We start from the raw sequence: 10,000 nt of genomic DNA on the forward strand, positions 1-10,000 counted from the left end.
ACGGAGGCCGGGCGGGCACCCCCACACTGCCCCGCACACCGGCACGCTTTAATAAAAAAGAACGGAGCCGCTCGCAAAACCCAGCCCCCGCCGGCAACGGCAACCACGGCAGCCGGGGCAGGCCAGACACCACGGGCCGCCCCGGCACGGTGCCTCGATCGCGCCCGGCCGATACCGAGAAAGGGCGAGGCGCCGCCGCCCCGCCCACGACACACTCTCGGGGGCTCACTCGCTCGCTCGCTCTCTGTTGGGTTGCGGGGTCCGTCCTGGGGGGGGGGACACGGCCGGCCACCGCGGCCGACCGCCGCCCCGGAAAAATTCTGCCCGCTACACGCGGGTCCCCGGCTTAGGGCCGAGGAAGGGGGACGACTTCAACAACACACGGCAGGGCCGGACACTCCCGTCACCGAGCCCCCCTTCGCAGGCAAGCAAGCGAAGCCGAGAGGCGAGGCCACACGCCCCACTGCATGTCCCCCGCTGCCCTTTCGATACGGACACAACTCTGGCAACACAGGTCGGGAGCGGGAAACGAGGCGCAGCCAACCTCGGCCAAGCGAGCCACGCCCGGGGGGCTCTCGGGGAGGGGGGCCAGGGAAAGCCCGGGCAGGCTCAACACAACCCCGGGCCGGCCCCACAGAAATCCAGCCCCGGCTGCCGGCCACCAGCGTGCACCGGGACCGACAGCCGAAGAAATGCCGCACCCGGCGAGCGGGCGGGGCCCCGGCTTAAGGCCGGGCAGAAAAGGGGCGAGGCGCCGCCGCCTCGCCCGCCACCATCCCCGGGGGAGCGAGCAGGCGCCCGGCTCCCCGTTGTCACGAAACCGGCAGCAGCCGGGCCGGAGCGGGACACACTCGCGGCTTTCTCGCCCTCTCTCTGGGCCTTTTTCTCGCTTCTCCCCCGCCTGGAACAACGCAGCCTCGCCTGGGCCGGGGGAGCGCGGTGGCTCTCGGATCGCATCGCTCTCTCTGGGGGCTTTCTCGCTTCTCCCCCGGACTGAACACGCAGCCTCGGCCTGGGCCGGGGAGCGGCTCTCGGATCGCATCGGTCTCTCTGGGGGCTTTCTCGCTTCTCCCCCGACTGAGCACGCAGCCTCGCCTGGGCCGGGGAGCGGCTCTCGGATCGCATCGGTCTCTCTCTCTGGGCTAACCTGTCCCAGTCGAACTGGGTAAGACGGGAAGCCGGACGAAGCCACGCGACTCGCCCCGACATCGGCGGTGTTCTTCTGGCCCTGGCGACCGCACGCGCGTCCGCCCTTCTCCGCCACGGACACAGGCACAGCAACAGCCTGTGGGGATACGGCCCGTCACCTCGTTCCCATAATACGGACAGATGGGCCCGAAGCGGCGGAGGCCGGAAAGAGAACCGATGTACGTGACCGAGGGGGCGCAGTGGCGCACGCCGCCTTCTACGATGACATAGCCGGAGGCAGCGAGAAACAGCGACCCCTTGGAGTACTTCCAGGCCGGCGGCGGACAACAGGTCTACCAGCCATGAAACGGGCAACAGGTCTACCGACGGCTTGCTGCGGACAACAGGTCTACCCAGCCATGAAACGGGCAACAGGTCTACCAAGCTGCGGACACCAGGTCTACCCAGGGCATGCTGCGGACACCAGGTCTACCCACGGCTTGCTGCGGACAACAGGTCTACCCAGCTGCGGACAACAGGTCTACCCAGGGCATGAAACGGGCAACAGGTCTACCAAGCTGCGGACACCAGGTCTACCCAGGGCATGCTGCGGACACCAGGTCTACCCACGGCTTGCTGCGGACACCAGGTCTACCCAGCCATGAAACGGGCAACAGGTCTACCAAGCTGCGGACACCAGGTCTACCCAGGGCATGCTGCGGACAACAGGTCTACCCAGCCATGAAACGGGCAACAGGTCTACTCACGGCTTGCTGCGGACAACAGGTCTACCCAGCCATGAAACGGGCAACAGGTCTACCAAGCTGCGGACAACAGGTCTACCCAGGGCATGCTGCGGACACCAGGTCTACCCACTCAATGCTGCGGACAACAGGTCTACCCAGGCATGAATCGGGCAACAGGTCTACCAAGCTCCGGACACCATGTCTACCCACGGCTTGCTGCGGACAACAGGTCTACCCAGCCATGAAACGGGCAACAGGTCTACCAAGCTGCGGACACCAGGTCTACCCAGGGCATGCTGCGGACACCAGGTCTACCCAGCCATGAAACGGGCAACAGGTCTACTCACGGCTTGCTGCGGACAACAGGTCTACCCAGCCATGAAACGGGCAACAGGTCTACCAAGCTGCGGACACCAGGTCTACCCAGGGCATGCTGCGGACACCAGGTCTACCCACTCAATGCTGCGGACAACAGGTCTACCCAGGCATGAATCGGGCAACAGGTCTACCAAGCTCCGGACACCAGGTCTACCCACGGCTTGCTGCGGACAACAGGTCTACCCAGCCATGAAACGGGCAACAGGTCTACCAAGCTGCGGACACCAGGTCTACCCAGGGCATGCTGCGGACACCAGGTCTACCCAGGGCATGAAACGGGCAACAGGTCTACTCACGGCTTGCTGCGGACACCAGGTCTACCCAGCCATGAAACGGGCAACAGGTCTACCAAGCTGCGGACACCAGGTCTACCCAGGGCATGCTGCGGACACCAGGTCTACCCAGCCATGAAACGGGCAACAGGTCTACTCACGGCTTGCTGCGGACACCAGGTCTACCCAGCCATGAAACGGGCAACAGGTCTACCAAGCTGCGGACACCAGGTCTACCCAGGGCATGCTGCGGACACCAGGTCTACCCACGGCTTGCTGCGGACAACAGGTCTACCCAGGCATGAAACGGGCAACAGGTCTACCAAGCTGCGGACACCAGGTCTACCCAGGGCATGCTGCGGACACCAGGTCTACCCACGGCTTGCTGCGGACAACAGGTCTACCAACTCAATGCTGCGGACAACAGGTCTACCCAGCCATGAAACGGGCAACAGGTCTACCAAGCTGCGGACACCAGGTCTACCCACGGCTTGCTGCGGACACCAGGTCTACCCAGCCATGAAACGGGCAACAGGTCTACCAAGCTGCGGACACCAGGTCTACCCAGGGCATGCTGCGGACACCAGGTCTACCCAGCCATGAAACGGGCAACAGGTCTACCAAGCTGCGGACACCAGGTCTACCCAGCCATGAAACGGGCAACAGGTCTACTCACTCAATGCTGCGGACACCAGGTCTACCCAGCCATGAAACGGGCAACAGGTCTACCAACTCAATGCTGCGGACAACAGGTCTACCCAGCCATGAAACGGGCAACAGGTCTACCAAGCTGCGGACACCAGGTCTACCCACGGCTTGCTGCGGACAACAGGTCTACCCAGGCATGAATCGGGCAACAGGTCTACCAAGCTGCGGACACCAGGTCTACCCACGGCTTGCTGCGGACACCAGGTCTACCCAGCCATGAAACGGGCAACAGGTCTACCAAGCTGCGGACACCAGGTCTACCCAGGGCATGCTGCGGACACCAGGCCTACCCAGCCATGAAACGGGCAACAGGTCTACCAAGCTGCGGACAACAGGTCTACCCAGGGCATGCTGCGGACAACAGGTCTACCCAGCCATGAAACGGGCAACAGGTCTACTCACGGCTTGCTGCGGACACCAGGTCTACCCAGCCATGAAACGGGCAACAGGTCTACCAAGCTGCGGACACCAGGTCTACCCAGGGCATGCTGCGGACACCAGGTCTACCCACGGCTTGCTGCGGACACCAGGTCTACCCAGCCATGAAACGGGCAACAGGTCTACCAGGCTGCGGACACCAGGTCTACCCAGGGCATGCTGCGGACACCAGGTCTACCCACGGCTTGCTGCGGACAACAGGTCTACCCAGCCATGAAACGGGCAACAGGTCTACCAAGCTGCGGACAACAGGTCTACCCAGGGCATGCTGCGGACACCAGGTCTACCCAGCCATGAAACGGGCAACAGGTCTACTCACGGCTTGCTGCGGACAACAGGTCTACCCAGCCATGAAACGGGCAACAGGTCTACCAAGCTGCGGACAACAGGTCTACCCAGGGCATGCTGCGGACACCAGGTCTACCCACGGCTTGCTGCGGACAACAGGTCTACCCAGGCATGAATCGGGCAACAGGTCTACCAAGCTCCGGACACCAGGTCTACCCACGGCTTGCTGCGGACAACAGGTCTACCCAGCCATGAAACGGGCAACAGGTCTACCCACTCAATGCTGCGGACAACAGGTCTACCCAGCCATGAAACGGGCAACAGGTCTACCAAGCTGCGGACACCAGGTCTACCCACTCAATGCTGCGGACACCAGGTCTACCCAGCCATGAAACGGGCAACAGGTCTACTCACGGCTTGCAGCGGACAACAGGTCTACCCAGCCATGAAACGGGCAACAGGTCTACCAAGCTGCGGACACCAGGTCTACCCAGGGCATGCTGCGGACACCAGGTCTACCCAGCCATGAAACGGGCAACAGGTCTACTCACGGCTTGCTGCGGACACCAGGTCTACCCAGCCATGAAACAGGCAACAGGTCTACCAAGCTGCGGACACCAGGTCTACCCAGCCATGAAACGGGCAACAGGTCTACCAAGCTGCGGACACCAGGTCTACCCAGGGCATGCTGCGGACACCAGGTCTACCAACTCAATGCTGCGGACAACAGGTCTACCCAGCCATGAAACGGGCAACAGGTCTACCAAGCTGCGGACACCAGGTCTACCCAGGGCATGCTGCGGACACCAGGTCTACCAACTCAATGCTGCGGACACCAGGTCTACCCAGCCATGAAACGGGCAACAGGTCTACCAACTCAATGCTGCGGGCAACAGGTCTACCCAGGCATGAATCGGGCAACAGGTCTACCAAGCTGCGGACACCAGGTCTACCCACGGCTTGCTGCGGACAACAGGTCTACCCAGGCATGAATCGGGCAACAGGTCTACCAAGCTGCGGACACCAGGTCTACCCACGGCTTGCTGCGGACACCAGGTCTACCCAGCCATGAAACGGGCAACAGGTCTACCAAGCTGCGGACACCAGGTCTACCCAGGGCATGCTGCGGACACCAGGTCTACCCAGCCATGAAACGGGCAACAGGTCTACTCACGGCTTGCTGCGGACACCAGGTCTACCCAGCCATGAAACGGGCAACAGGTCTACCAAGCTGCGGACACCAGGTCTACCCAGGGCATGCTGCGGACACCAGGTCTACCCAGCCATGAAACGGGCAACAGGTCTACTCACGGCTTGCTGCGGACACCAGGTCTACCCAGCCATGAAACGGGCAACAGGTCTACCAAGCTGCGGACACCAGGTCTACCCAGGGCATGCTGCGGACACCAGGTCTACCCACGGCTTGCTGCGGACAACAGGTCTACCCAGCCATGAAACGGGCAAGAGGTCTACCAAGCTGCGGACACCAGGTCTACCCAGGGCATGCTGCGGACACCAGGTCTACCCAGCCATGAAACGGGCAACAGGTCTACTCACGGCTTGCTGCGGACAACAGGTCTACCCAGCCATGAAACGGGCAACAGGTCTACCAAGCTGCGGACAACAGGTCTACCCAGGGCATGCTGCGGACACCAGGTCTACCCAGCCATGAAACGGGCAACAGGTCTACTCACGGCTTGCTGCGGACACCAGGTCTACCCAGCCATGAATCGGGCAACAGGTCTACCAAGCTGCGGACAACAGGTCTACCCAGGGCATGCTGCGGACACCAGGTCTACCAACTCAATGCTGCGGACACCAGGTCTACCCAGCCATGAAACGGGCAACAGGTCTACCAAGCTGCGGACACCAGGTCTACCCAGGGTATGTAGCGGACACCAGGTCTACCAACTCAATGCTGCGGACACCAGGTCTACCCAGCCATGAAACGGGCAACAGGTCTACCAAGCTGCGGACACCAGGTCTACCCAGCCATGAAACGGGCAACAGGTCTACCCACTCAATGCTGCGGACAACAGGTCTACCCAGCCATGAAACGGGCAACAGGTCTACCAAGCTGCGGACACCAGGTCTACCCAGGGCATGCTGCGGACAACAGGTCTACCCAGCCATGAAACGGGCAACAGGTCTACTCACGGCTTGCTGCGGACAACAGGTCTACCCAGCCATGAAACGGGCAACAGGTCTACCAAGCTGCGGACACCAGGTCTACCCAGGGCATGCTGCGGACACCAGGTCTACCCAGCCATGAAACGGGCAACAGGTCTACTCACGGCTTGCTGCGGACACCAGGTCTACCCAGCCATGAAACGGGCAACAGGTCTACCAAGCTGCGGACACCAGGTCTACCCACGGCTTGCTGCGGACACCAGGTCTACCCAGCCATGAAACGGGCAACAGGTCTACCAAGCTGCGGACACCAGGTCTACCCAGGGCATGCTGCGGACACCAGGTCTACCCAGCCATGAAACGGGCAACAGGTCTACTCACGGCTTGCTGCGGACACCAGGTCTACCCAGCCATGAAACGGGCAACAGGTCTACCAAGCTGCGGACACCAGGTCTACCCAGGGCATGCTGCGGACACCAGGTCTACCCACTCAATGCTGCGGACAACAGGTCTACCCAGCCATGAAACGGGCAACAGGTCTACCAAGCTGCGGACACCAGGTCTACCCAGGGCATGCTGCGGACACCAGGTCTACCAACTCAATGCTGCGGACAACAGGTCTACCCAGCCATGAAACGGGCAACAGGTCTACCAAGCTGCGGACACCAGGTCTACCCACGGCTTGCTGCGGACACCAGGTCTACCCAGCCATGAAACGGGCAACAGGTCTACCAAGCTGCGGACACCAGGTCTACCCAGGTCATGCTGCGGACACCAGGTCTACCCACGGCTTGCTGCGGACAACAGGTCTACCCACTCCAAGCTGCGGACACCAGGTCTAACTACTCCATTACGCGGACAACAGGTCTACCCACTCCATGCGGCGGACAACATGTCTACCCGCTCCATGCTGCGGACACCAGGTCTGCCCACGCCGTGATGCGGACCACAGGTCTACCTTCGCCATGCTGCACGCAGCCCGGGTCGCACCGGAGCTAGGTAGACCCGGTCGCCGCGGCCGTCGCAGCGCCCTCGCCCTCGACGGCGGACCCACGCCGCCGGTCCCGGAGGCGGGTAGACCTGGTCGCCGCGGCCACGGCGGCCGCCCATCCCGGAGCCCAGTAGACCTGGCCGCCGCGGGACCGGCCAAGTTTCCCGGAGTCGTGTAGACCTGGTCGTCGCGGCCACGGCCGCCGCCGCTGCGCCTTCGCCGGCGACGGCGGTCCCACGCCACCGGCCCCGGAGCCGCGTCGACCTGGCCGCCGCGGGACGGGCCACGTTTCGCGGATCCGGGTAGACGAGGCATCCTTGTACCATCTCGGAGCCGGGGAAACCCCACAGCCTCTTAACGCTCCGGAGCCCAAGTGCTCCAGCAGCCTTGCCCCGCCCGGCAGAATCGATTTCAAGACCAAGACATATTTTCGACAACATTTTATTTCATCATTTCATTTCATTTCATTTCTTTTCATTTCATTTTATTATTTTATTTTATTTCGTTTTGTTTTGTTTTGTTTTGATTTGATTTGATTTGTTTCATTTCCTCTTTGCCTTTTTTGAATGATTGCCTCTTCTATTTACTCGGAAAGAAAATCTTTTCCGGAAAACAAAACTCTTGCCAAATCTTATTTGTGATCCCTTTGGGCCCACAGCCGAGCTGACGGAGGGCCTGTGCCCGGTTCTCGCCCTGCTGACACACTGACCCCCCCAAACGGCGTCCTCCCTACCCCACGCCTCCTCCCCCGTCCCCCAGAGACCCTACCTACAGAGCCCCCCCCCACCACAAAACAGAACCTCACGGGCCGCAGCACAGCCAGGGGAAGCACGTACGTGCAGCGAAACTCGGCCCAAAGCCGCCGCGCCCTGGCACAACTCGCCCTGCCCCTTCCCGCCCCACGGAGGCGGCTGCATCGAGGCGACCGGCGCCGCCGTCGGCAAGCGGGTGGCCGCTTTCGGGCCGGTTCTTCCGCGGAAGGTCTGCAGAGCTCTTGGGGCCTCGGCGCGGGTTTGGGGGGCCGTGAGGGCTCGCTGTCGAGGCGCCCGGGGCCGGCACGAAGCCGCCTGCCCTCTCCCTGTCCCTGCCCCGTCTTCCGCAGCCACCCATTAACGCTGGGGGCGAGCCCGCCCTCCGCCATCAACCTCCCATGCAGCGCTTTCAGACTTTCCCCGCCCCTGCCCATTGTCGGCTGGGGGCGCCCTGCCCCCCGCCGTCAGCCTCCCTGGCAGCGCTTTCAGACTCTCTCGGGCCCCTGCCCATTGTCGGCTGGGGGCGCCCCGCCCCCCGCCCTCAGCCTCCCTGGCAGCGCTTTCAGACTGCCTCGGGCCCTGCCCATTGTCGGTTGGGGGCGCCCCGCCCCCCGCCCTCAGCCTCCCTGGCAGCGCTTTCAGACTGCCTCGGGCCCTGCCCATTGTCGGTTGGGGGCGACCCCGCCCTCCGCCATCAGCCTCCCTGGCAGCGCTTTCAGACTGCCTCGGGCCCTGCCCATTGTCGGTTGGGGGCGACCCCGCCCTCCGCCATCAGCCTCCCTGGCAGCACTTTCAGCCTCTTCCTGCCCCCGCCCACGGTCCCACCGGGCAGTTTACACGGCGGCGGCGGGAGGCTGATGCCGAGGTCGGCAGGCGGAGAGCCTGGTGCACAAGCAGGGATGGCGGCGGGATGATTGGCGCCGTCTGTCCCTGGTCAAAGAAGCTCTCTGTTCAGCTTTCTCGGAGCCTTTTGCTTTGGTGGCGTTCCTTCCTCCTCCGCCCCGGCGCCGCTCAAGCCTGCGGCAGGGCGGCAGCGCGGCGGGTGGGCGGCCGGGGGGAGGGGGGAGGGGGGGGGGAGGGAGGGAGCGCGCGAGCGAGCGAGCGAGCGAGCGCGCTGCAGAAATGAAGCCCGGAGCAGGGCCGCGGTCCATTCGAGCACGGGGAGGGGGCGCGACAACGCTGCCTGCTCCTGTCGGGGAGCGCTTGGGGAAGTGGGGTGCCGGCACCATGACGGCGGAGCGGACAGGGGCCGCGGCTGGGGAAGAGGCCGGCGGAGCTCGCCAGTGGATGCTGGCGCACGGAGCCGGCAGGGACACCTGGGCACGGCTGGGACCGAAAGTCGCCCGCCTTCACGCCCCGCCTTTCGCCGGGGGGAAGAAGACGCGAGAGCAGGGCTGCCTGCTGGGCTGCCAGTGCCCGCGGTCATGCCGGACGTGCAGGCCGACCGCCGAAGGCGTGCTCGCCGCTGCAGAGACGACAAGGGGGCCGCGCGTCCGATGGAAGAGACGGGGCGCCATCGCGCGGCGGCCGGGCTGCAAGGCCGGCCGACGGTAACAGGACTACCACGCCGCGGGTGGCCAGAGACAAAGACCGGCCGAGGGCAACAGGTCTACCCAGCATTATGCCGGCCGGTACCAGGGCCGGCCGAGGGCAACAGGTCTACCCAGCATTAGGCCAGCCGGAAAGACGGCCGGCAGAGGGCAACAGGTCTACCCAGCATTCGGCCGTCAGGTACAAAGGCCGGCCGAGGGCAACAGGTCTACCCAGCATTCGGCCGTCAGGTACAAAGGCCGGCCGAGGGCAACAGGTCTACCCAGCATTAGGCCGCCACGTCCAAAGGCCGGCCGAGGGCAACAGGTCTACCCAGCATTAGGCCGCCACGTCCAAAGGCCGGCCGAGGGCAACAGGTCTACCCAGCATTCGGCCACCACGTACAAAGGCCGGCCGAGGGCAACAGGTCTACCCAGCATTCGGCTGGCCGGTAACACGGCGGGCCGAGGGCAACAGGTCTACCCAGCATTAGGCCGGCCGGTAACACTGCCGGCCGAGGGCAACAGGTCTACCCAGCATTCGGCCGCCACGTCCAAAGGCCGGCCGAGGGCAACAGGTCTACCCAGCATTAGGCCGCCACGTCCAAAGGCCGGCCGAGGGCAACAGGTCTACCCAGCA

The sequence above is a fragment of the Sturnus vulgaris genome, unplaced genomic scaffold, assembly GCF_052056855.1.
Source record: "Sturnus vulgaris isolate bStuVul1 unplaced genomic scaffold, bStuVul1.hap1 Scaffold_183, whole genome shotgun sequence".
Taxonomy (NCBI): domain Eukaryota; kingdom Metazoa; phylum Chordata; class Aves; order Passeriformes; family Sturnidae; genus Sturnus; species Sturnus vulgaris.